The sequence below is a fragment of the Phocoena sinus genome, chromosome 8 (assembly GCF_008692025.1).
Source record: "Phocoena sinus isolate mPhoSin1 chromosome 8, mPhoSin1.pri, whole genome shotgun sequence".
NCBI lineage: Eukaryota > Metazoa > Chordata > Mammalia > Artiodactyla > Phocoenidae > Phocoena > Phocoena sinus.
In genome coordinates, this window is record NC_045770.1 from 39,171,841 (window position 1) to 39,198,957 (window position 27,117).

Sequence of the window (27,117 nt, forward strand, 5' to 3'; positions counted from 1 at the left end):
AACATCCTGGGGAGAGCATGGCCTCAACATGAATGTTTGGGAAGATCTAAATATGTAGCACCTGGAGGCTGTTCACCAACAACCCTCCTCCAAGCAGGTTCTCTTGAAGGGAGATCTGAGCTGCATGGCTGAGTGGCTGCCTCACCCACAGTGCCCAGCTAACTTCACACCAAGAACTCAGTATGGTAACTCAGAAGTTTCTTGAAGCTGTGTACATGTTTCACACTTTCCAGCTTCTCCTCCTCATCGAAACATAGCTGTTTTGCATACTGCTCTCCTAAGAGATCATGTCCCATTTTCTTAGGAATTTGATGCCCTCTCCAGGAAATGACTGTCCTAGAAGAGTGGTTAAGAGTACAGGTTCTAGGGGCTTCCCTGGTAGCGCAGTGGTTGAGAATCTGCCTGCCAATGCAGGGGACACGGGTTCGAGCCCTGGTCTGGGAGGATCCCACATGCCGCGGAGCAACTAGGCCCGTGAGCCACAACTACTGAGCCTGCGCGTCTGGAGCCTGTGCTCCGCAACAAGAGAGGCCGCGATAGTGAGAGGCCCACGCACCGCGATGAGGAGTGGCCCCCACTTGCCGCAACTAGAGAACGCCCTAGCACAGAAACGAAGACCCAACACAGCCATAAATAAATAAATAAAATTAAAAAAAAAAAAAAAAAAAAGAGTACAGGTTCTAGAGCCAGACTGCCTGGCTCCATAGCCTGAATCTACCACCTACTAGCTGTGGTAACTGGGACAAGGTACTAAAATTTATACCTCAGTTTCCTCATTTACCGAAGTATGACAATTATAATACCTGTCTCATGGGGCTGTAAAAAGTGCTGCACGTGAAGCACTTAGAACAGAGCTTTGGAAATAATACGTTCTCAAGCAATATTAATTAACAATTGCAAATGTGATTTGTATATGAATGTGTTCCCCCAAAATTCATATGTTGAAATCTAACCCCCAAGGTAATGGTATTAGGAGGTGGGGCTTTGGGAGGCATTTAGGTCATGAGGGTGGAGCCCTCAGGAATAGGATTAGTGCCCTTACAAAAGAGATCCTAAAGAGCTCCCTTCTGTCATGTGAGGACACAACGAGAAGTCTGCAACCCTGACAAGGGCCCTCACCTGACCAGGCTGGCACCCTGATCTTGGGCTTTTTAGCCTCTAGAACTGTGAGAAATAAATTTCTGTTATTTATGAGCCACCCAGTCTGTGGTGTTCTGTTATAGCAGTCTGAATGGACTAAGACAGCTCACTCATTCATTAAAAACAAGTTCTCAGTCAAAATTAATATATTAATATGTTGTATCTCTCATTACCAATTTTGCCTTCCAATTTGTCCTACTTGAAAAATTCTGGTATGCATTTCAAACAGACTGGCAGAGGGCTTTCAGGAACCCTTCATATCATTCCATGTAGGCTGCTATCTATCTGTCTGGCATTGGAATCAGACATAAAGTTGTTAGCTTAAAGCCTAACACATAATAAACACTAGAAATGGGAGCTATTTCTACCATGAGCACCGTTAAAGGTAGTCTCTGCCTTAATTTTTCTTCTCATTTCTTTCATTTATCCAGCAGTTATTGTGTATCTGTGGGTGTCAGGCACTGTGGTAAATTCTAGAGAATCAAAGATTAGCCAGACATAGTTCTTGCCCTCCACAAGACCAAACTCTAAGTGGAGGGAGGGTACAGGCACAAAAAGTAACTAGATTAAAGGGTAGAAAACCATGAGAATTTTAGTAGAGGGGTGGATAAAGAGCAGAGAAGAGAGAGAAATTACTTCCAGCTGGGCACCAGGGAAAGCATTCTGGAAAACTAGATCCTTCACCTGGTTTGTAAATGCCAAGATCTAGACCCCTGAGTATGTGCTGAAAGCAGCTCTTGTCAGGGCCTGGGGGATACCATGTGTGTTTTCAGAGAGCTGCCCCTCAAATCATATTATAAATATAAATGGCAGAACTACACAGCAAATCAGAAATAATAGCAACGCTAGCTTCAAGCCTGTCATCTGTTCCTTTTAAGCATTCTATAATGAATGCTCATCTCTGAATGCTTTTCTGGGATTCATGGAAGACACATCAGGGCCCTTTCCTTTCTTTTGTTGCAAGTCATTAACGGAAAAATTGCATGAGGTGCCAGCAACCCCTTGAGCATGGGGACCCCATTCCTCAGGGGAGTTGCCACTTGTCTCCTGTTCAACATGAATTTGCTTCAGACTGTGTTGTCCTTTTGATTGGTTCCCATTCTACCTTCACCACCTCCACCACACACACGTCCCCGACTAGGCTCCTCCTAAAATAAATGCAACCCGAAGCCTCACATCACTTGTGTTTCTGTTCCTCCAAGCCTCCTCTGGGAGATGGCCATGGCTGAGATTTCCATTAAGATGGGCTGGTCCTTGGCCACATTTCAATTGCCCCTATTTGGGGTCCATTTTGTGGAACTCCGGGTTGGTTCCCCACTGCATCTTTAATAACCATGGGGAACATGGGACTGGCCAGGTGATCTCACTTAGGCCCCCGATTTCATGGTGGCCATCCTGATTCTAAAGTAGGAGAGGAAATTCCCTGGAGGTCCAGTGGTTAGGACTCCTCTCTTCCATTCAGAGGTCACGGTTTCGATCCCTGGTCGGGGAACTAAGATCCCACGTGCCACATGGCGTGGCCAAAGCAGAAAGCAAAACAAACAAACAAAAAATAAAGTAGGGGAAATGCAGCGAAGCATATGGTGCCACATGAAGCAAGAGAAGTTTCTGGATTTCTTGCCTGGAGGTCCCTTTCACTGAGTTGGGGAAGCCTGGGGGAGGAATTGGTTGGGGAAAGGGGAGGGCAGGGGAAACGAGTTCAGTTTTAGAAAGTCTGAGATCCCTTTTTAATCATCCAAGAGGAGATGTAGAGTAGCCAGGTAGGCATCTGAGTATGGAGCTCTGAAACACTGTTAAGCTTAGAGATATAATATATATAAAGAGAGAAATGTGGGAACATTTAAGATATAGGTTATAGCCTATAGCCTATAAGATATAGGTTATTTATAAACTTATATTCGGTCCATGGGACCGAATAATATCACCAAGGAAGTAAATGTTTATAAAAAAGAAAAAGAGCTCTAGAACCTTCCATAGTTTAGAAGTCAGGGAGGAGATGAGGACCCAGCAAAGGAGGCTTAAGAAGGAGCAGCCCCATGAGGCAGGAAAAATCTGGGAGAATTTGGAGCCCTGGAAGCCACTGAAGGAAGCATTTCGAAGGGGAGGAATGATCAATAGGCCACCTGGCTGATAGGTCGAGTGAGAGGGGGACTGAGAACTGACCGTCAGATTTAGCAACATGGAAGATATTGGTGACCTTTGACAAGAGCAGTTTCAGGCAAGTTTGCTCTGGCTTCCGGGCCCGTGTTCCCACTGTGCCAGCCCCTTGCCTACCCTGGCCTCTGCTTTCTCCTCCTGGCCTCACTCTCAGCTTCTCCACGAAACAAATGTCTATGAAATCCTTTGCCCCTGCCCTGATTTTCTGTCTCCAGACGTGGCAGAGATTCTTAACCTTCTGGGGTCAGGAACTCCGTGAGGAACCTATATAAAAACACGGTCTTCTTCCGCATATATGTGCAGTTACGTATTATCATTTCAGGGCTTCACAGACTCCCTAATCCCTGATCTGAGAGTAAGAAGACCTGACTGTAGGCTCCCCTAATGAACTTCCTTCAGCTCTGGCCACACAGAGGTCCTGAAACCCCGGTTTGTCCATCCCAGACCCAAACCCCACTTTAGATCTTTATTCAAATCAAAGACAATGAGAGCTAAGAACAAATAATGTCTTTATTACAAGCTCTCAGGGAGGCAAATTTAGGGCAAACACCTTAAGCAGACATGGCAACCAGTTCAAGTGGGTATTAAATGGAATGATTTCATCTACGTTCATACCATCTTAGCTCCACTTTAGATCTGATCTCTTCTGGCAGTTTTCATAGGTGGTTAGACTAGAAGCAGCCACGTCCTCTACATCAAGGATCATAAACTCAGCATCTGTGGGGACCGGGCACATAATGTCATTGGCTGAAATGCATGGAAAACTCCCAAGCGATAGGGTCTGTATGAACAGGGGAAGTGGAGACTACATACTAGGTTTAAAAAGAGCAGCTGATACCCTGCTCTGGCAAATGTTGGCTTATGAGAATTTCAGCTCATTACTGAAATTTTTCAAGATAATTGAAAATGTCTTGATTTTTCAAGATAATCTGCAAACTTGGTTCTTATGCAGTCTAAATAAAATATGTTAACGGCTGGAATATATGGTCTACAGGATACCAGCTTATGACTCCACAGTTGGGCCAGGTCAGAGGGAGGATTAAGTATGTTTATAGATGAATTTTGATGTATTGTTCATTGCGGCAGATTGTATTTTCTAAAAATTACCCAAGCAGTATTTCCAGTCCCACACGTTTTCCAGAATTTTCCCATTTGTACTAAGTGAACCTGGGCTGGCCTTTGTAGCTGGCTCAACAGCAGCCATGATGCTGAGTGACATCCAAGACCAAAGCATCCAAAGTGGTATGGCATCCACCTGGTTCTCTCTCTCTCCCAGGATGCTCACCCTTGGAACCCAGCCCTCAGGCTGTGAGGAAGCCCAGACTAGCCCAGCAGAGGTCACATGGAGAGGCTCATTTCCAGACATGAACCAGCATCAACCACCCAACACACAGGAGGACAAACCCTCAAATGACTTAAGTCCTGAGCCTTTGAGTCAACCAGCTGAGGCCATCACGGAGCAAGGATAAGCTGTTCCTGTTGTGCCTTGTCCAAATTCCTGACCCTCAGACTCTGTGAGCATGACAAATAGTTGCTTTATGACATTAAGTTGGAGTGAGTTTTTAGGCAGCCATAGTAACTGAGTTTTCATTTATAAATATGGAAGTGCTTTAGCAAATCCACCTGCAGAATACACGTTTTAGAAACATCTGCTCTCTCTGGAGTCTATTTTTTTTTAAATTGAAGTATAGTTGCTTTACAATGTGTTAATTTCTGTTGTACAGCAAAGTGATTCAGTTGTACATATATATACATATATTCTTTTTTATATTCTTTTCCATTATGGTTTATCACAGGATATTGAATATAGTTCCCTGTGCTATACAGTAGGACCTTGTTGTTTATCCATCCTATATATACTAGTTTGCATCTGTTAATCCCAAACTCAAAATCCTTTTCTCCCCCAGGCCCCCATCCTTGACAACCACAAGTCTGTTCTCTATGTCTGTGAGTCTGTTTCTGTTTCGTAGATAGGTTCATTTGTGTCGTATTTTAGATTCCACATATAAGTGATATCACATGGTATTTGTCTTTCTCTTTCTGACTTACTTCACTTAGTATGATAATCACTAGAGAGTCTTTTTTAATTATGACTTCCTTTGTCTGATGCCCCCACTGACGCTCCTTTGACCCTGAATTCTTAGCTTTTCCAAGACTGCAGCATCATTTTGATGGATGCTCTGGTTGATCCTCCCATGAGCACAGTTGGTCTTTGGCCAATTTCAGCTCTTCTCCACTTTCCCAGGAACCTCACTTGTCATCACTGAAGCAGACTCTCAGCTGTCTCTGGAAATATGTCTGTCCTGGGTGGTCAGGCTACGCTTGCATTCTTTAACCTTTTAACTCTCTAAAAAAAACAGGGCTTCCCTGGTGGTGCAGTGGTTGAGAGTCCGCCTGCCTATGAAGGGGGCACGGGTTCATGCCCCGGTTCGGGAAGATCCCACATGCCGCGGAGCGGCTGGGCCCGTGAGCCATGGCCGCTGAGCCTGCGCGTCTGGAGCCTGTGCTCCGCAACGGGAGAGGCCACAACAGTGAGAGGCCCGTGTACCGCAAAAAAAATAAATAAATAAAAAATAAAAAAAGCAGTTTTCATTAAGTAGGCTAAAGTCTGAAACTCTATATACTGCTTTTTTGTGGGAGAGCCTTCCTCCACCTTGTCCATCAGGGTCACGGCTCAAGCAATACGTCTTCTGAGAGAATTGACCTAACCACATCTTTTCCCCCGAGACAAAATTCGAGGCCCTGTGCCTGTAACAAACATCTGGTGTTGTGCACATTGGTGTGGCAGAGTCAGGATGGTGAAGGGCTGGTACCTTGCGGCCAGAGAGACCTGGGTGTGAGTCTTGCTTTGCCATTCAACTTGAGGCTTTATGACTGCGGACAAGTTGGGTTCCTACATCTATAAAACAGGGAAAATAATGCCCATCTTTTAGTGCTGTTGAGAAGTAAAGATATGGAATGTTCCTCCCACTATGTCTTGCACATAGGTGGAGCCTGACAGAGAAAGTTATCACTGGTACCACAATCACCACCATCATCACCTCTCCCAGTACCAGCACCACGACCATGAACAACACCACCTCCATCACTTGCACCATCCCCATCACCAATACCACCCCCATCCCCACCTCTATATCACCACCAGATGTGCTGTATTTGTTCATTTATTCGGTTCATCTACTATAGGAGGCACAACTCAAAGGCAGGGAAGGTAACTTTGTGCCTTTGTATCCACAGGGCCCCCTCGTCATGCTCTGAAGGTAATAGACACAAGTGTTTCACGGAATAGGTCAATGAATGAACACACATGCTGATATATATATATATTTTTTGCGGTACGCGGGCCTCTCACTGCTGTGGCCTCTCCTGTTGCGGAGCACAGGCTCCGGACGCGCAGGCTCAGCAGCCATGGCTCACGGGCCCAGCTGCTCCGCGGCATGTGGGATCCTCCCGCACCAGGACACGAACCCGTGTCCCCTGCATCGGCAGGCGGACTCCCAACCACTGCGCCACCAGGGAAGCCCCATGATGATATTTTTAAATCACCTTTATTGCTAGATAGTTCCATCCCCAGCATATGGGACCTAACACAATCTGAGTTCCTACAATGTGAAAGGTGCTGAGCAGCCACTTTCATTCTGAGATCACGTGTCATCTATAGCCCCACCTCCTACCCCAGCAACCTCTCTGTTAACTCCTCTTCTCACCATCTCACTTTTCTAGGCCCACCTCCAGCTAAGCAAAGTTACCATCCTCTGCTCAGTGGTGCCCTTTCCTTGTGGTCCTGAGTTCATCTGTATTCTTGACACCTCAGGAATGATTTGTGCTAACTTTAGATTGCATTCATATAAGCTAGGGGTTCCCAAAGTGTGGTTTTCTGGACCAGAAGCATCAGAATCACCTGGGGACTTGATGGCAATGAAGAGTCTTGAGCCCCGCCTAAGACCTAGTGAGTCAGAAACTCTAGGAGTGGGTCCAGCAGCCTGTGTTTGCACAAGCCCTCCAGATGGTTCTGATGCTCGTTCAGGTTTGAGAACTACCGATACAGACCACACATAAGCATCTATTAGAGAGTTACACTGAAATGGAGAAATGACGAATGGAAAGTTTTCAACCTTAACCATGGCAGTGAGGTCGAGGCTATTTGGTGTTCCTAAAATAAAGCGTTGATGGGTAATGGGGAATTGGCAGGGGGTGTGGGCAGCTCGGGCAGCAGGGTGGAAAGGAAGGGCCTGGGAGGATAGGGATGGAGATGAGAGTAAAGCTTCCAAGGAGCCCTCAGCTTGGAAGTGGTCATTATTCTGGCTCATGTCAGCGAGGCTTGTAAAGTTCTTCTGACTGCACAACATCTGTGATTTTCAGATGAAACGTTACATGGAGTGGTACACAACAGAAGAGACACAGCTGTTCCAGCCGAGGGGCTGGGCGCCTAGGACCTCTGGCTCCGTCCCTGTGTTAGCTCTGAGCTACTTGGAGAAACCACACACTCAGCTTCTTTGCAGCTGTGATTCTATAAAGCTGTGATTCTATAAAGCTGTGAACAGAGCTCTTGGTCATGCCTTAGTCCGGAGCCAGGGGAAGCCACTAAAGTTTGTCAGTAACACGTGGGAGAGTGTTAACAGGAGCAGGCCAGTGCTGCCCAGCCCGGCCTGTGTGCCTGCAGGGGGCGCCATCGCACAGGGCACAGGTGGCCTGGTCCACTCAGAAGCCAGGCCAGGATCAGATACCAGGCTGACTCCACCTGACTGCAAGGCCCAGGCCAGCTGGGGGAAGTGGGAGGACAGAGACTGTGGGTCAGTCACCCCCAGAAGGCTGGAGCTGACAAGGACACAAGACTCCAGGACAACCATGGGTGCTGGGTCATCTCGGACGATTTCTCCAGGACAGCCTTCCATAGGGAGGGCATTTGGGGGAACACCTTGGCGTATATGGATAGGTATACACACACACACACACACACACACACACACACACACACACACACACACACTGTATAGAAAACTAGCCATGGTTCTTGATCCTCAGAGAGTTCAGTCACTCTCAACAAGGCATTTTGTTACAGTTATAAGATGCACCACAGTTACACACCATGATGTTATTTACCCCTCCACCTTTGCTTTTTCCAGAAAGCTTTTCCCTCCCTAAAGATTCCTATCAGGTGTCGCCTCCTCCTGGAAGTCCTCCTGATTGCCCCTTCCTGCCCTCGTTCCTGCTGTGTGTATTTCTGTGCTGTGTTAAACTGCTTGTAGACTTGTTGCCCTAGACTTCAAACCCTTGAGGACAGGATCTGTGCATTCAGCTAATGCCGGCCCCGTGCTACTGCATAACAGATGCTCAAGAAATCCCTGTGGAACGACTGACTCCACAAGTCAGTGGAGGGGCATCTCACCTGGGTGAGCCCAGCTGACAGTGGAAGTCAGCATGGTTGCTGGGCTCAGGGTGGCAGGACAGCTGGACATCACACCTGCTGGGGGTGAGGGGCAGCCTTCACACCCACAGGAAGCCTCTGGTTCCCCCCAACTCCTGCTCCGAGAGAGCAGCTGGTGAGACAGGAAAGGCACAGATCCCAGAGTCCAGGAAGGTGCAGCATCCAGTTGGTGGTAAACCTTACTGCTAACACAAGCAGAAACGGAACTGAAGTCGGTCTCACTTGCCCCCAGACTCAGAATAGCAAATCCCTTTGGCTACAAATTTGTCACTGCCTCTGGAGTTTTCTGCCCAGTTGCTTTTTCTTGTGGCTAATTTGAAGCTACTTCTCACTGCCAGAGCTCTTTAGAAGGAAGGGAGGTGAAAATCAGATGCCATCAATTAATCTGACCAGGTGGGCTCTTTGCCTTTTTTTCTCAATATCCTGTGAGAGACAGTTTCCTTCCATAGGATGGATGCTTGTTTGATCTGAGACGAAACACTTTCTCTTTTGTCTAGATATATATTAAGCGGGCTTTGCTCTGCATTTAAAAATGAATAAATGTCTACAATTGGGTTTTATTTTTAAAGCTGACATTTTTAACATTAACTAAAATGTTCTCAATAAAGTCCAAGTCATTATAAAGTTTGGATGATAGAAGACAAGTCTCTTCACCCAGGCAGGGCCAGGGGAGTCAAGGACTATTATGGACTGACTGTTTATATCCTGCAAAATTGAATTGAATTGAATTTCTCTGTCTTCCCAAGTGCACACACCAAGGAAAGGCCATGTGAGGACACGGTGAGAAGCCTTGTACAAACTAGGAGGGGCGTCCTCACCAGGAACTAAATCAGCCAGCACCTTGTTCTTGGTTTTCCCAGCCTCCAGCACTCTGAGGAAATACATTTTTGTTTAAGCCACCAGACTACTGTAACTTGTTATGGCAGCCCGAGCTGACTGAGAAAAGGACAAAGGTGGGAGAGAAACAAACAGGGTTGGAGCCATGTCCCAGCTCTGAAGCTGCCTTCCCCCAGGGCCTGTGTGGGACCAGGTCCTCTTAGCAGCTATATGGGCTGGTCGCTATGGCAACAATGCTGTAGCTGGGGTGATGCCTGGGTGCAGATTCACCCATCCCTACCACAGGACCGCCTGCTAACCAGGATGGTCGTGTGCTAGGCAGACTGTGCATTCAAGCCTACACCCAATCTCAGGTGTCCCCACTGCCCACCCCTCACCATCAATCCACTCCAGACCGTCACAGGACAACGACCCAGAGCCGGGCTCTCTCAGGCCTTTCGAGTCAAGCAGCAAAGAGCTTGTGTGTTTGGGAGAAGTAGGAGACTGAAGGGGTTGCACAGAAAATCTGCAACTTTCAACTCCTGCCTTTCCTCCCCACAATGGAGCTGGCCAGTGGGTGTAGGGAGGCTGATGACCTTGAATATGGGTTTGGCATGTTGCTGGATGCCAACAGCTGTTCCAGGGAAAAGACAGCATCCCTCTCTGTCACCACAGGGCCCAGCCCGGCTCCTCAACCCTGCCACCCGGCCAGATCCCCACATCAAGGTAGGGTTGAAGGTGGGCCAAGAAAGGTTGTTACCATATTTACTTTAAAGAGAAAAGGATTATGTAAGCCCAGTTTTAAAAAAGAAAAAGTTTCTTATCCAGAGTAGACATTGAGTTCATGCAAAAATTGTCAGAGAGAGCCCCTTGTCCCAGATGCTCCTTGCAAAACAAGTAGCAGCCCCTCATTTTTACCCCATCTCCCGGGGCTGGCCTGACTCATCCTAAGCTCCCCAGGAAGTCAAGTGTCCTGGGGTCAGGGAAGCAGATGGTGATCTAGACTTGAGGTACAGGGAAGGAATTTCTTGTTTTCTTGTCCCAAGGGTCTTCCTCTTCCCCTCTGAGACTTGAGCCAGAGGAAATAAGGCCAAATAGCTGCAAGAAAGATGATTTTCAGTAGAGAAAAGGGGATTTCAGACAAAAATGTCTTCCTTCTAGAGCTCAGGTCCCCTGGTTTGGAGAAACTTTCGTTTTCATTTTAGGAAGCCCTGTGGTCTATTTGAAGGACCGCTAGACCAGAACTCAGGAAAGTGGGTTATAGTTCTGGCACTATGCCCACCAGCTGCGTGACCTTAATTTAGACAAAGTCATTTCAACCCCAACTCAGTCTCCCCATCTGTGAAATGGAGAAACATGCCCTGTTCTGCCTGTTGCACACAGCAGTCAGGATATGATGAAACGAGAGAAAAAAATGTGCACAGACATTCTTTGTGGACGTGAGTTATGAAAAAAACAGACTTTTCAAGCACTTCGAATCCCTCAAAGAAAACATGTTGTGAAAAACAGACAACAGTAAGTGTGGTAGCAGGAAGCGAAGGCCACTCCCCAACCAGGCAGCATTCAGATTGCCCAGAATGCAATCTGGCCTCGCCATTCAGCTCATGCTGGTTCCCGGTTCTGGAGTCACAATGCTGGCTTGCAGCTCCACAGGGAACATGCATCAGTCTCTTCACAGGAACTAATTTATTAGGACAGGTCAAGCTGACAGCCATGCATTCTATGAACAGAATTGGTCAAGCTGAATTTGGGGCAGAATTGAATTGACAGGTCGAGTGTCTGCCAAGAAGCCTCATGTGACAAACTTGGGGTATAGAAAAGCCAGGAACCTGGTAGCTGAAGCCACAGAATTAAAGGTGGTCATTCTAAGTATACAACGTGGAAGAGACCAGTGGCCACTATTGGCCTAATAACAATAGCTATTGTTATTTTTTTGGTATTTGCTATACAAAGTTCTTTACAAATATTACCTCTTTTAATTCTCTGAAACTCATAAAATAGCTACTGCCATTTTACCTATGAGAAAACCAGAGCTCAGAGAGGTTAGGTAACTTGTCTAGAGTCACACAGGTTGAGAGAGCTGGAATTCAAATCAAGGTATATGTGATACCTAAGACTGAGCTCTTAACCACGTGCCAGTCACCCCACCCTGTGGTGGGCTTCAGATTCAGTTGCAAGGCTGGTTGATACACGGGCTTCTGGACCCCATTCCCAGAGCGTCTGACTCGGGAAGTCCAGGGAGAGCCTGGGAATGTATATTTCTCACAGGTCGCAAGGTACTGCTGCCGGTCCCCGGGAGCAGCCATGGAGAACCGTGCGCTTTGCCAGCTGCCTCTTATACAGCTGGGAGCCCTGCAGTGTGGTTGGGGCCAGGCGGCTGAAGGAAACCCACCCGGTGTGTGCCCGGGTTGCTGCCAGGTCCTACCTGTCTTCAACACCCTTCCCAGAGGGAGTTTCCGCATTCAGGAGCCTCACCTAAGCCAGACACACCAAACACAGGGCCTCTCATCTTTCTAGACAATTGTTTGCCAGCCTTCTCTCAGTTTCTTGGTTTCATGATCCATTCAAAACAGTCATCAACCTTAGAAGTGCCAGCATCTGGAAGGATCTCTTACAGAATCTCAGAATTGGAAGGGACCTCAGGGTCCTCCAGCTGAATCCTCTCTGGGGTGTGAAAAGATCCTGCATAAAGGATGTCAGTGATCCCTAAGGCAGCGTGTCCGGCTGTGGTAGAGGACAGGTCTATGAGCCTGGCTGAAGCATTCTTTTTCACAGGCTCCTTCCTGTCCTGTCAACTTGCGGGCTGCCCTCCGGCTGTTCACATGAAGCTCGTCTACCCCTCCACACACAAATGCTTGAATTCCTGTCTCAGTCTCCTATAGTGGGTTAAATGTTGACCTCCCCACTCCAAAACATACATCTGAGCTCTAACCCCTGCATAAAGGTCATAGGTACAGGACGATAGTCAAAACCAAGCCTGCATAAAAAATGGCAGAGTACTCCACAGACAAGCTTTTCCTGTTTTGCAGTTTTCTGAAATACAAGCTGATGTCAAGTACTGTAACATAATTTTTCCATGAAAAGGACAAGAAACACCTTCAATCTTTATATGGTCTTCAGAAACACACACACACACACACACACACACACACTCTCACGGAGGACTTCACCACTGATCCTGCGTCTGCCTCGTCACTCCCGTCCCGCCATCACCAGAGAAGCCCCGTGTCACCGTGGACAGGCCATCCAACCCCCAGCTCACACCTCTGTCTCATCGCTGTTCATCTCCACCTGACCTTAGCCCTTCCTATGGCCACACCTAGACCTTGTCATTACCTGGAACTCTTCTACAAAAGAAACATGACAGCTCCTAACTGCTAAATACCACACAAAGAGCTCTCATCTCAACCTCCGTTCTTCCTGAACTTGCCCTTTCTTGCATGCATCTTATCTGTTCTTGGACCTTATCAAAATCTCCCTGTCCTCTATTCCTCCATTCTCCTCACTTCCCATCTATCAGCCTGTCTTCACATCCGCCGCTCTGTAGTGTTGATCCCGTGGACCATCACTAAATTTCTTGTCACACCTCCAACTACTTTATCCCATTGGCATTACTTTTTCACTCACCTGGCAAAACCACAACTGTGGATGATTTTAGCCCATCTGACTTCTCCCTTCTTATTCTCACACTTCAAAACATGGCAAGAAACGGTCATACTCATTTGCAGACGGAAGTCTTTGCAAATGAACTCAAAGTCTCCAAATTCAGAAGGGCCTCAAGGCTATCCGGCAAGCCTTTTGCAGGTCCCTCGCCAGCATCCCAGTCCGAAGCCACCGCTATCACACACACAACTTTGGTGCAAATGACAAGGTCATCCCTTAATTCTGGGCTGGGCAGAACTTAGGGCTCGGTGCAGGGCTGGGAGCGTGTGGAGGAATATCTTTGCGAAATTCAGAACTACACACCTGCAGTTGCTCTGCCTTACTTGTTCCCTCCAACAGCTGCTCTAGAACTTTCCTCTGGCCATGATTTCCACTGGAAAACTTTGCCTTAACTTGGTAAAGTAAGGATAATCAAGGGGGATCTCCACAATTTTTCTGGCCCTCATCCTTCTCAAAAGATGTGTTTCTCCTGGTCGTTAAGACAATTCCTTCCCCTTGTGTTTGATTCCATCCCCTCCTTTCTTCTCCCTTAATCACCTTTCTCTCCCTTTCAATTTCTATCCCCTTCTTTTCACCAGGATTTAAATATGTTCAAGCCTCTCTCATTAAAAAAAGCAAACCCTCTGCCAGTCATATTCAACCTAGCCACCGCTCTCTTGCTCTTTTTTCCTTCAGCCAATACAATATAATTAGTAGTATAAATCTCTTCAGACAAGAATAGTACAGGGTTCACCTGTGTACTGTATTTACCCAGATTCAAGATTTTGCCATATTTCCAGCCAGGTTTCTTGAAAGAGTGATCGATATTTACATCCCACCCCATCTATAACCCCCGAGGTCTGGGTGTCTCTCCCTCACCACACCAGTGAAATTGCTCTCTTAAGTATTTCCATTGACCTGATGGTCAAATCTAGCAAACACTTTTCAGTTTGTGGCTTCCTGTTGAGCACTCTGCCCTTTGTTTTTTCTCCTTCTTTTCTTGCATGTCCTGTTTTCTCCTGGTTTCACTGCTACTACTCAGTTTCCTCTGTGGCTCCTCTCATCTCTTAAACATCCCATTGGATATTGTCCCTTAAATATCCCATTGGAGTCTATCTTTTTTATGTTATTTTATGGGGGGGGGTCCTGATTTTATCTTTTTTCAACAAAGATGACCTTTTTTTTTTTTTTTAGTATAGTTGATTTACAATGTTGTGTTAGTTTCAGGTGTACAGCAAAGTGATTCAGTTATATATATATTCTTTTTCAGATTCTTTTCCCTTATCGGTTATTATAAGATATTGAGTATAGTTCTCTGTGCTATACAGTACGTCCTTGTTGGTTATCTATTTTGTATACAGTAGTGGTTATATGTTAATCCCAAACTCCTAATTTATTCCTTCCCCCCATCTTTTTTGTTTCTAAAACACATGGATGAATTTTTTTTTTTTTTTTTTTTTAGATTTCGATAGCTGTAGCTTTATTTGGGCATGCAACTAATATTTTGGAAAATTTAAATTAAAAATGTCATAGAATTTTGGAGTTGTAAGTTACTTTAGATATAGCAAAATGAAACCATTCTCTTTTACTCTTACATAAAGAAATTGGAATCCATACAGATGGAGAGCTTGTCCAGGGTCCTACGTGTAATAATGGTGCCATTGGATCCTATCTTTAGCTTCCTTTTTCTCACTCTTCACTTGAGCCTTTCCTGACACACACCCCAAAATTGTTTAAAACACCTCTTTCCCATGTTTCTAGAGCCCCATCCCACTGAATTGTACTTGCCTGACTAATTATTGGCATTCCTTAATAAACTATGAATTCCTTAAGGTCAGGGACCTTATTTTTATTGATGTATTATCCAGAACCCAGCTTAGTTTCAAGTTCAAAGTAGGGACTAACAAATATGTGTTGAATGAATGTTCTCCAGCCCTTGAATGGCAATGCTAGGAGAACAGACCCATTACCGCACCCAAATCACTTCTCCAAGGCTTGTTTATTGGCGCCCCCAGCTTGGCTATGAGGAGGGGCAAACAGAAATAACCCTTTATTGTCCCTGCTAATTGGGGCATGAATAGCGAAAATTCCATAGAGTTCCCAAAGCCTCATTTAAGCCCAGAATTGCAAAGCCTCCGAAAATAGTAAAAGCCATTCATGCCAGAAGTACAGATTTGTGATCCAGACACTTCCCCTGTCCCCATTCGCTGAGTCACAGAAGCCAAGGAGCCACACTAAGCCCTGCAGGCAGGCAGGAAGATGAAGCAGTAAGGGCAGAGATTTCCCACAAATCCCCAGGAACTGAATGGTATCGTTATTCCATGGTATGAATTTTGAGACCAGGAGAACTCCCTCTGAGCCCAATGGACCTGGTCTCGGGTCACCTGGTCTCTGTAGGGTCAGGCGGTATGGATTCCCGTTCCACTGACCTGTTAAATTACTATTTTTTTTCTGTGGACCTCTGCTGTCTCCAGCTGATGTTAGGGATCCCCGATGGTCCTGGGGGACATAAAACTGGAGACCAAATGGGAAGTTACTGATTCAGAGCACATAATGAAAATAACTCCACTTACTGAGTGCCTACTGTGTGCCAGGCACTGAACCAGGCTCTCTGCATGTATTCAGTCCTCCAAGTAGCCAGCAATGTAGCTGTCCCTAATAGCAATGGCATCGATAGCAGCCGGAAGAATCTTCCTCTCTCAATACAGCTGGTGTGCCACATTTTGAAAGCACTCTCTTTGGCATCATCCTGTTTGGCTTTTACAAAATGCCATCATCTAGGCACAGGGCCTTTTGTTCCTGTTCCATGAAGAGAAAAACGGAGCTCTAGATAGCATCGCATCTGGGGCCACACAGATTATGGGGTCAGATATGGACCTCCCTGCGCTGTCTGCCTCCCAAATTTGGGCTCCCTTTGCATCGCAGCTGCTCAGAGGGTGTTTGTCTCTCATGACCACATGGCTGGGCGGGCCCATGTCCTGTCCGATATGGAGGAAAGAGCCCTGAGATGATCTCATTTCTGCTACTGACGAGCTCTGTAGGACACACAATCTCTGAGCTTTGGTTTCTTCATCTGTAAACTGGGGCTGGTAATACCTGCCCTGCCCGGCTACTTGTGGCGTTTTGAGAGAATCAGTTGAGATGAGGTCAGGCAAGGCATTCTGAAACGCATAACATGGAGATGGGTGCCCAGGAGTGTTATTATTAAGGACACAGTGTTCTGAGGAAAACCTAATTCCTTTTGCTTGTAAAGATTTTAAGGTGACCTTTAAAGGAGCCGGCGGGGTTCTTAGTTCACAGTAGTTTAGAACGTTTTAATTCAGAGGTCTTGAAAGTGCAGATGAATCCAGACAGAAATATTTGCAGGCATAGTTCCCAGAAACAGCTAGAGAGGAGACACCAGAGCTCCCTGCAGTGTGGGGCTGGGGGTCAGGACACTGGCTCAGATCTCCTCTGCCACCAGCTTCTCATCCCCAGATTCAGGAGACCCTTGCCGCTCCTGGAGCCCTTTCCCACACTGACTTTCTGCTTCCTCCTGCGGGGGCAGAGGCTTTTCTCTGGCCCCTGGATCTTGGACTGGGCTTGGGGAGGAAGAAGGAGGGTCTGTGTGAGGAGTGCCTGCGTACGGGGAAGACAGGAGGGGGCGTGGGAGAGGGAAGCGAGGGGACTCTCACTGCTGATGATCCGATATTTTATATCATACATTATACACAAGGGCCCTGTGAGGGACATATGCTGATTTCCACTTGAGAAACGAGGAGACGGAGGGCCGGGTATAATTTGAGAATGATTCCACTGCTCTGAAGCGCGGAACTGGATTTAGAACACAAGACACAGTCACAGCAGCAGCTTTCTCCCGAGGCTCCCTGTGCGTGTTCATTTCAAGGATATGCAAACCCAGCACTGCGCATGGCACGTGATACCCCTCCTCCCTGTGACTTTCTGAACATGAAGGCGCACCCTCCGTGCCCCAAGCCCTGGGCTAACCTCTTCAGTCTTTTTTTTTTTAATTAATCTTATTGAAGTATGGTTGGTTTACAATGTTGTGTTAATTTCTGCCGTACAGCAAAGTGATTCAGTTATACATATATATATACATTCTTTTTTATATTCTTTTCCATTATGGTTTATCCCAGGATATTGAACATAGTTCCCTGTGCCTCTTCCATCTTACCTTCTGTCTTATCTGTTTTGAACATTTGATGTAGCCACACAATCCCCAAACACACCAAACATGCCCCCCTCACCTTTGTGCACAAGGTCCTCTCTGCCTGGAACCCCCATCCAGCCTCCCTCCCGGGGTTCCACTCCACCCCATACCCACACCACAAGGGCCTGGCAACTCTCTACTGTTCAAAGTTAAACTGAAGCATATTAAAAATGTGCAGGGTTTCTTTGAATACTTATTGATTTGAATTGAGCAGTGCCAAACCAGAAGTGGTTAGGAATGCTCCAACGACAGGAGCCAGGGAGAAGCTTCTACAGAGAGAAGGTAGAAGCAAAGCAAGGACATTACTGATTGGCTGTAGCTTAAAGCCCAGTTGTCTGTGATTAGTTGTCCTTGGGTTTTGATTTTGTAACCTTGAAGCCTCTAGAATCTTGGGTTTTGGTTTGCTATGTAGGCGACCATGACATTAGAGCCATCTCTCTCTGGGTTAATTAATTTAACACGACTCATCTTTTAAGATGCAGCTCCGGGTTGCTACCTCCATGATGCCTTTCCTTATCCCGACCACCCACCCAAAGGTAGAATTAATTGATTCTTCCTCCTTTAAACTCCCACTGTGACCTGCACAGATTTTCACCATAGTATGCATAATATTCTATTGTTCTTGTTCTTACAGGTCTATCCCTTCCATCAGACTATAAGCCCTTTAGAACAGGGACCATGTATTATTCATTTTGGAGTTTTTGCAACTTTTCACAGGGCTGGGACTTGGTAAGCAACATCTTAATTTAAAAATATGTTTTAGTGCTCAAATACTATACTAATACATTGTCACTGTAAAAAGTCTAAGTAATAAAGATAATGAGACCCCAATTCAATCTCACTACTTTTCCCAGAGTAATCAATTTATTAATTCCTCCTTCCAGGCCTTTCTCTATGCCCTTACATACCTACAAACATGGAGAAATATACAATTTTGAGGAAGTAACTAAAAATAGGATTATACTAGCAATTATTTTACAACATACCTTTTTTCATTTAAAAATATCTTCCAGACATCTTAACAAGTCGGTATGTATAAGTCTACCCATTCTATTTTAACTGTCAGTGTTCTACAGTATGAATGTACCATAGTTGATTTCACTAGTTTTCTATTAATGGACATTTATGTGTTTTCCAATATTATCTATTATGAACAATGCTTCAATGAATATCCCCAGACATATACTTCTCAGAATACATGGCTGAGTGTTTCTGTATGTCAGTGACCCCCAACCAAACTATATTTGGCTCACTTGAAGAGCTTTTAAAAAATGAACATAGGTTCCCTGGTGGTGCAGTGGTTGAGAGCCCACCTGCCGATGCAGGGGACATGGGTTCGTGCTCCGGTCCGGGAAGATCCCACATGCCGCGGAGAGGCTGGGCCCATGAGCCATGGCCACTGAGCCTGTGCGTCCAGAGCCTGTGCTCCGCAACGGGAGAGGCCACAACAGTGAGAGGCCCGCATACCACAAAAAATTAATAAATAAATAAAAATAAAAATGAACATAGATGCAAAAATTGTCAACAAAATATTAGCAGATCAAATCAAACAATGTGTAAAAAGCTGGTTGAACATTCTAAAGTCAACTAATGTAATCCACCACATCAACAAACTAAGGAAGAAAAAAAGTATGATTATATCAATACATGCAGAAAAAGCATTTGACAAAATCCAATACCCACCACATCATACCTGATGGTGAGAAACTAGATGCTCTCTCCCTATGACCAGGAACAAGGCAGGGATGTGCCCTATCAATACTCTTTTCAACATTGTACTAGAAATCCTAGCTAATGTAATAAAGCAAAAAAAAAAAAAAGAAAGAAATAACAGGTATACGAACTGGGAAGGAAGAAATAAAACCATCTGTGTTTACAGATGACATGATTGTCTCTATAGAAAATCCCAAAGAATCAACGAAAAAACTCCCAAAACTAATAAATGACTATAGCAAGCTTGCAGGATACAAAGTTAGTTGCTTTCTTATATGCCAGCCAATGAACAACTGGGATTAAACATCAAAAACACAGCACCATTTACATTAGCACCCCCCAAAATAGAAATACTTAGAGATAAATCTAACAAAATTTCTATAAGATCTATATGAGGAAAACTACAAAACACTGATGATAGAAGTCAAAGAACAACTAAATAAATTGTGAGATATTCCATGTTTATCAATAGAAAGACTCAAATATGTAGAAATGTCAGTTCTTCCCAGCTTGATCAAAAATGCAATTGAAATCAAAATCCCAGCAAGCTATTTGTGGATATCAACGACCAATTCTAAAGTTACTACTAAGAAGACTTAGAATAACTAACGGTGTACTGAAGAGCAGAATTGGAGGACTGACACCACCTGATTTGAAGACTTACTATAGAGCTATGGTAATCAAGACAGTGTGGTACTGGTGAAAGAATAGACAAATAGATCAACGGAACAGAATAGAGAGTCCAATAGAGGCACACACAAATATAGTCAACTGATCATTGACAAAAGAGCAAAGGCAATTCAATGGGGAAAGGGTAGTCTTTTGAACAAATAGTGCTGGACCAACAGGACATCCACATGCAAAACAGTGAATCTAGACATGGACTTTACATCTTTCACAAAAATTAACTCAAAATGGACCATAGACTTTATATGTGTAAGACACAAATCTGTAAAACTTCCAGAAGATAACATAGGAAAAAATCGAAATGATTTTGCATTGGCAATAGCTTTTTAGATACAACACCAAAAGCACAATCCATGAAGGAAAAAACTGATAAGTTGGACTTCATTAAAATTGTAAAAACTGCTCTGCGAAAGACACCATTAAGGGAATGAAAAAACGGGCACAGACTGGGAGAAAATCTCAGCAAAACACATATCTGATGAAGGACTGTTAACAAAGTATACAAAGAACTTTTAAAACTCAACAACAAGAAAACAACCTAATTTTAAAATGGCCAAAAATTCTAAACAGACAGCTTGCCAGCGAAGACATACAGATGGCACATAAACATACGAAAAACTGCTCAACATTATGTTGTTAGGGAATGGCAAATTTAAACAGTAAGATACTACTACAGACCTATTAGAGTGGCTTAAATCCAAAGCAATGGCAACAGCAGATGCTTGCAAGAATGTGGTATAACAGAAGCTCTCATTCACTGCTGATAGGAATGCAGAATGGTACAGCTGTTTTAGAAGACAATCTGGCAGTCTCTTACAAAGTTAAACATAAGCTTGCCGTATGACCCAGCAATCATCGTGCTCCCAGATACTGACCCAAATGAGTTGAAAACTTATGTCACGAGACCTGCACATGACTATTTATAGCAGCTTTAAACTCGGAAGCAACCAAGATGCCCCTCAATAGGTGAATAGGTAAACTAAGTGTGGCGTATCCGTACAGTGGAATACAACTCAGCCATAAAAAGTAATGCGTTATCAAGCCATGAAAATCCATGGAGGAAACTTAAGTGCTAAGTGACAGAAACCAGTCTGAAAAGGCTACATACGGTATGATTCCAATTTTATGACATTGTCACCACTACCACCACCATCATCGTCGTCATCTTCACATGTGCAGTCTCATACCAAGCTCAGAGAGCACCTTCATACCAGTGATCTGATCTGACCCTCACTCACAAGGATCCCACAGAGCAGGTGCGGCAGAGGTCTTGATCACAGCTTACAGATGGGGAGGCTGTGCTTGGCAGATTGCCGTGCCTGAAGTCACACAGCTGAAAACAACGTCACATCTTTCCGTCCTAGATCTTATACTCCAGCCTCTCCAGTCCAGCCTCCTGGGCCTCGATGGACATCAGACCATGGCAGTGGGGGGCATGAGGTACGTAACCACGGGACGTGATGTGTCATCGTGGAAAGGAGTGCAGAAGAGGGGTTCTAACAAGTGGATTCAGTGGCTCTTGTTTTCCGTGGACCAGCTCCATCCTCCCTTGATCCCTCCCCACGTCTCTCCCCACTGCAGGCATTGACACTCGCAGCACACAGAGACTTGGCAGCAAGATGCTTATCATTTATTCATTGGGAGCACATCAGCCAGTTCCTCGTCCATCTGTCTGGAGGAGGCAGGCCAAGAGCTGCCAGCTTAGGCCCTATCCATCCTGGAGGCTGGATTCACTGGTCAGCGAGATGCCCACCTGCAGGCAGCAGAAAGAGGATTTTCTTTAGGTAGCAGAGTGCCCCTGGGGTATCCATAAATGAATGCAAGGGAGACTTGCTGAGGAAATGTATAGAGGGGTGGGAAATGGGAAAGAGGTGAGAATCTCTTTAGCCTCTGGTCACCATGGCAACGATGGCATCTTAGAAGCATAACTGATCGTGGTAAATCAGAGGGGTTTTTGTTTGTTTATTTTGTTTTTTGGGGGTTTTGTTTGTTTTGTTTTTTAACCTCTTTCCTAACACTGGAATAAATGAATGGAAAGTGAGTCTGCCCCTCAGCTCAATCTAGGTATAGAGTCTTGGGGACAAATGTGGATCTGAGCCTGGAAGCCCCTAATTTTGTCACCCTGACTCAGAACATCCTTTTGAAAATCATTGAGCCTGTTGGTGGGAACCAAAAGAGCCCATGCAGGGAGTGACTATGGGGGCAGGGGCAGTGGGACTGACATTTCCAGAAGAACCAATGGGGCTCATCCATCAGCAAGGAGTGTGAGTGGTCTTCACAGTAATGAGCAAGGATGCAGCAGCTGTGAGAGACCTGTAGGAGTCTGAATGATGGCCCCTTAAGCATGTCCATGTCTTAATCCCTGGAATTTATGAATATGTTACCTCGGCAAAAGGCACTTTGCAGGTGAAAGTTAAGAATCTTAAAATAGGAGAGATTATCATCGATTATCCTGGCAGCCCAGTATAATCACAGGACCCTTTTAAGAGGAAGGTAGGAGTATCTGAGTCAGAGAAGATGATGTGACAGTGGAAGTGGAGGAGAACACAGAAATATGACAACGGAAGCAGGGACCACAAGCCAAGGAATGCAGGTAACCTTTAGAAGCTGGAAAAGGCAAGAAAACAGATTCTTCCCTAGAGTCTCCAGAATGAGTGCAGCCTGGTCCAAACCTTGACTTTAGACTTCCAACCTCCAGAACTGTAAGAGGATAAATGTGTGATGATTTAAGCCACTAAGCTTGCAGTTGTTTGCTACAGCAGCATTAGGAAACTAAATATGATCATTCACTGATGGGCCCTTGTTTTCTGGCCCTTTTGCTTTTGGGATAATGGTTGGTGCCATTATTGATTCAGGCCATCTTCATCCGCCATCTGGATTATGGTAACAACCTCCAACTGGTCCTCCTGCCTCCACTCTTGCTGCCTTCAATTCCATCCTCTGCATGCTTTCCAAAAATGTAATATTACTCTGTCATCTCCTGGATAAAGCCTTTCCATGGCTTCCCATTGCCCTTAGGATAAAAGCTAAAATCCTTCACTTCTTGAGACTAGAAGCTCTTCAAAGACCGTGCTATTAGTGGGCTCAGGTAGGACTCGCCAGCATGGGAACAGGGCACAGTTCCTGGTGGACACCTAATGTGTATTAATGGGATGCCTTATGAGAACCTCTGTGACTCATCTTTTGTGACTTCCACTTTCAGACTGCTCCAGCCACGCTAGACATCTCTTGACTCCTTAAGAGAGATCTGTTTCTCCTCCAGGTCTTTGTATTCCCTCTCCCCCATTTCCTGGATCTCCCATCCCTACTCCCTTGCATCGCAACATCCCACTCACCCTTGGGGATTTAGTTTAAACATCCCATATTCTCAGAGACCTGCCTTACTCTCTAGGTTAAGTCCTCATAGTATAGGTTCTTACAGTGTCTTGAGTTTCCTCTACCGTGACACTAATTATACTTTAACTACTTGTTTAATTGGCATGGACTTTATGCTTGAGGACAGGTCTTCTCAACCTCAGCACTGTTGACATTTTTGGCCGAACCATTCTTTGTCATGGGGGCTCCCCTATGTATTCTTGGATGCTGACGGCACCCCTATAGCAACCCTGCCACCCACCCAAGTCATGAGAATCAAAAATGCCTGCAGAGACCTACTAGAGAATGGACTTGAGGACACGGGGAGGAGGAAAGGGGAAGCTGGGATGAAGTGAGAGAGTGGCATGGACATATATACACTCCCAAACGTAAAATAGATAGCTAGTGGGAAGCAGCCGCATAGCACAGGGAGATCACCTCGGTGCTTTGTGACCACTTAGAGGGGTGGGATGGAGAGGGTGGGAGGGAGACGCAAGAGGGAGGGGATATGGGGATGTATGTATACGTATAGCTGATTCACTTTGTTATAAAGCAGAAACTGACACACCATTGTAAAGCAATTATACTCTAATAAAGATGTTAAAAAATAAAATAAAATAAAAATGAAAAGGTGTTTTAAACAAACAAACAAAAATATGCCTGCAGACATTGCCAAATATCTCCTGGGGGGCAAAATTGCCCCATGTTAAGAACCTCTTCTCCATGAAAGCAGTGTCTATGACTGTCTTGTTTACTTTGGCATTCCTGATGTCTAGCAAAGTACCTGGGCCATGGCAGGCACTAATAACTAATTGAGTTATTACAACTTATGGGTTCCCAGACCTTGGTAGCCACTAAACACTGTTCTCCATGTCTTCTAGGCTGGCACACATATGCACAGCCCCTTCCCCTCCAGGTTTTCTTGTCCTTGGAAGTCTTGAAAAAGGCTTTCCCTGGGGTGCTAGGTAAACCTCTGAGCCCAGATGAGGATTCTAGACATTCTGCAGATTTTATTTTATTTATTTATTAAACTTGCCTTTTTTTTTTTTGATGTGGACCATTTTTAAAGTCTTTATCGAATTTGTTACAATATGGCTTCTGTTTTATGGTTCTTTGTTTTTTGGCCGCAAGGCGTGTAAGATCTTAGCTCCCCGACCGGGGTTCAAACCCACACCCCCTGCATTGGAAAGTGAAGTCTTAACCACTGGACTGCCAGGGAAGTCCCCATTCTGCATATTTTAAATATCTCTCTCCTCCCAGCCTCATGCTCTAGTGCACAGATGGCTGTTAAGGTGAACTCTGTGCCCTTTACGTTAGAGATCCAACACATTAAAAAGCTGTTTAGAATAATGGAAAAGAGCAATGGTCTGGGACTCAGTTCTACCATAAAAAAGGTCTGGACCCTGGGCAATTCACTCCACCTCTCTGGGCCTCGTTACCTTAGCTATAAAATAAGGAGCTTGGACTGAGAGATCAGTGGCTTCTTCTAAACATCTAGAATGCTGTACCTTAGAAAAATGACATCGTGAAAACTACAAGGGAAGAACAGGACACTGAAGGAAAAAAATCTTAGAAAAAGAAACAGCCCATCAAGTCCAATATCCTCCCCACGATGCTCTGTTGCCCGTATCTCAGGATACATATTTCTCTGACCTTGTGTTACACCGTTTACAGTGTTAGCCCTGCAGCTGGTCTACCAGCCCCTGAGGGCAGGTTCATGGCATTGTGCTTCTCTGTGTCATGAGCAATAGACAGGCAGAGCTCTCTGCTGTGAAATAGTAACTCATTTAATCCCCATACCAGTTCACAAGGCACGATCTATTATTTATCTTCTTTTTACAGATGTGGAAACTGAGGCACAAAGAGTTCAAGGAACTTAACCAGATTTGCATAGTTACTAAGTAGACCAGTCAGGACTCCAGCCCGGACAGACAAGTTCCAGGATGCACCTGTACGCCTTGTTGGGCTGCACCTCGCAGGCCTGAAAGTCATGTAGTTGCCCAGCCTCAAGACCGAAGAAAGAGCCCAGAGACAGCAACAGAGACATCAGTGGTTTATTGGACAGGGGATCTTATACGTCCAAAGCAACAGGGTCCTGGAGGGACACACCACCATGGACGGTAAACTGCAGGCAGGACATGACAGCAATCTTCGCATCTTGGGGGAGAAGGAGGCTACCATTTATAGGGGGGATTGATAGCAGGTAGGCTTATCAGTTACCAGGGAAACCAGTGGCTGGGGCAGGGAGAAAGCACGAGGCTGGTACTGATTCAACCCTATAATTGAGAGGATTGGATAGTCATGTGAATGAAACAGGGACTGGTGGAGCAGGGGATGTACAGAGAGCAAGAGAACGGCCATTTTCAATGGCCTGACTATACCTGCCTCGAGCAAGTATTCAGTCACTATTAATTGACCCAATGAATGAATCTGTCAAGCGAGGCCTATAGTCCTCAGGACAGGCCCCAAACTCTGCGCAGAGCCAGGAAAACACACTGCAGGAAAAGCACCCTCGTAAAGGGCTAGCCACCCCCAAAATGTATATTTTTAAATAGTGAAAAACAAGACACCCATAATCCACAGTGTGCCACACCCACACCTGGTACCGACACTTACCAAGATTATATAACAGCCCAGCGCGCGCACACACACACACACACACACACACACACACACACCTAGGCCTCAGTGAAACTGGCTGATTTAACCCCCAAACCCATCTCTCCCAAGGATTCATTCATGCTCAGATTCAGGAGAAACTACCAGGTTTTCATCTCTGAGATTTAAAGAAAACAAATAATAACAAAGCCTGCCTGGCCGGCTACATATTTGCACGTCCAGGGACTTTCTCTCCAGATGGCACACGTGTAAATGACAAGCATCTGTTATTCACCAAGTGCAGAGGTAGCAGCCCTAGAGGCAAGACAGCGGTTTGCGTCCCAGCTCCTCCATTTGGAATTTATATCTGAACCTCAGTGTATGCAGCTGTCACACCTCCTAAAGCCTTGGGAGGACCAACTATAGGTGAAAGTCGTGAAATGGGCCTTGTTCAGGATTGTTCTGAAAAGGGCACCATTCCCCTTGTCTGCCCCATCTTGGCCCTGGAATGGCGACTCCAGCTGTTGGTTGGTGTCTCCAGCTGTTGGTCCATCCTGCCAGAAACTTTCCCCAAATCATGCCTGAAAGGGCTCTTTTAATTCAGGGTATCATAAGAACTGCAAAAGGACGAATGGAGCAGAAACAAACACAGGTTATGGAGTCAGCATGGCCGGGTTTATTAAGTCTGGGTTGGCCCCAATCACATGGGGGCTCAGAGCACGGCCCAGGAGTCAGGGAGGTCTGGGCCGAGTACTCACGCTATTACGTCTTCTTAGGCAAGTGACTAGCTACCTAGGTCATAGTTTCCTGTTCTCTAAAATGGGAATAATAAGAGTAAGCACTGCATAAGGTAGCTGTGAGGATTAAGTGTGACGGTGTTTGTGTAGCTCTTAGCAGGGTCACCATTACCCACCTTTATTGGACTGTTCACAGCACACCAGCCGCACACCAACATAATGCCTTAGGAACAAGGCTTCCCTACGATTAGTGAGGCAAGTGGCCAGGGTGTGCGTGTCCGGGTCTGCATTCTCCTCCTCCATCGTCCTGTTTCTGGATCACCTTCATCATCCAGATTCCATTCGGGTACATATCAGGACACAGGAGGGATGACTTCCTTGAGTCATGGTGGATCTGCTGCTGTAGACAGTTTTAGTCTAGGAACACTCAAAGACTCGCTGTCTTCAGCTGCCCAGACTTCAACTGCTCTGGTTGTTTTTGGTTCCTCTTTGCAACTGCAGAGTCATGCATTAAAAGGGAATGCTGGAGATGCTTTTAACCATCCTAGTGCCTTGCCCAATGCCTGGATCAAAATAGATGCTCCATAAATATTTATGGAATGAATGAATAACGCTTCTGAAAACTGCCTCCTACA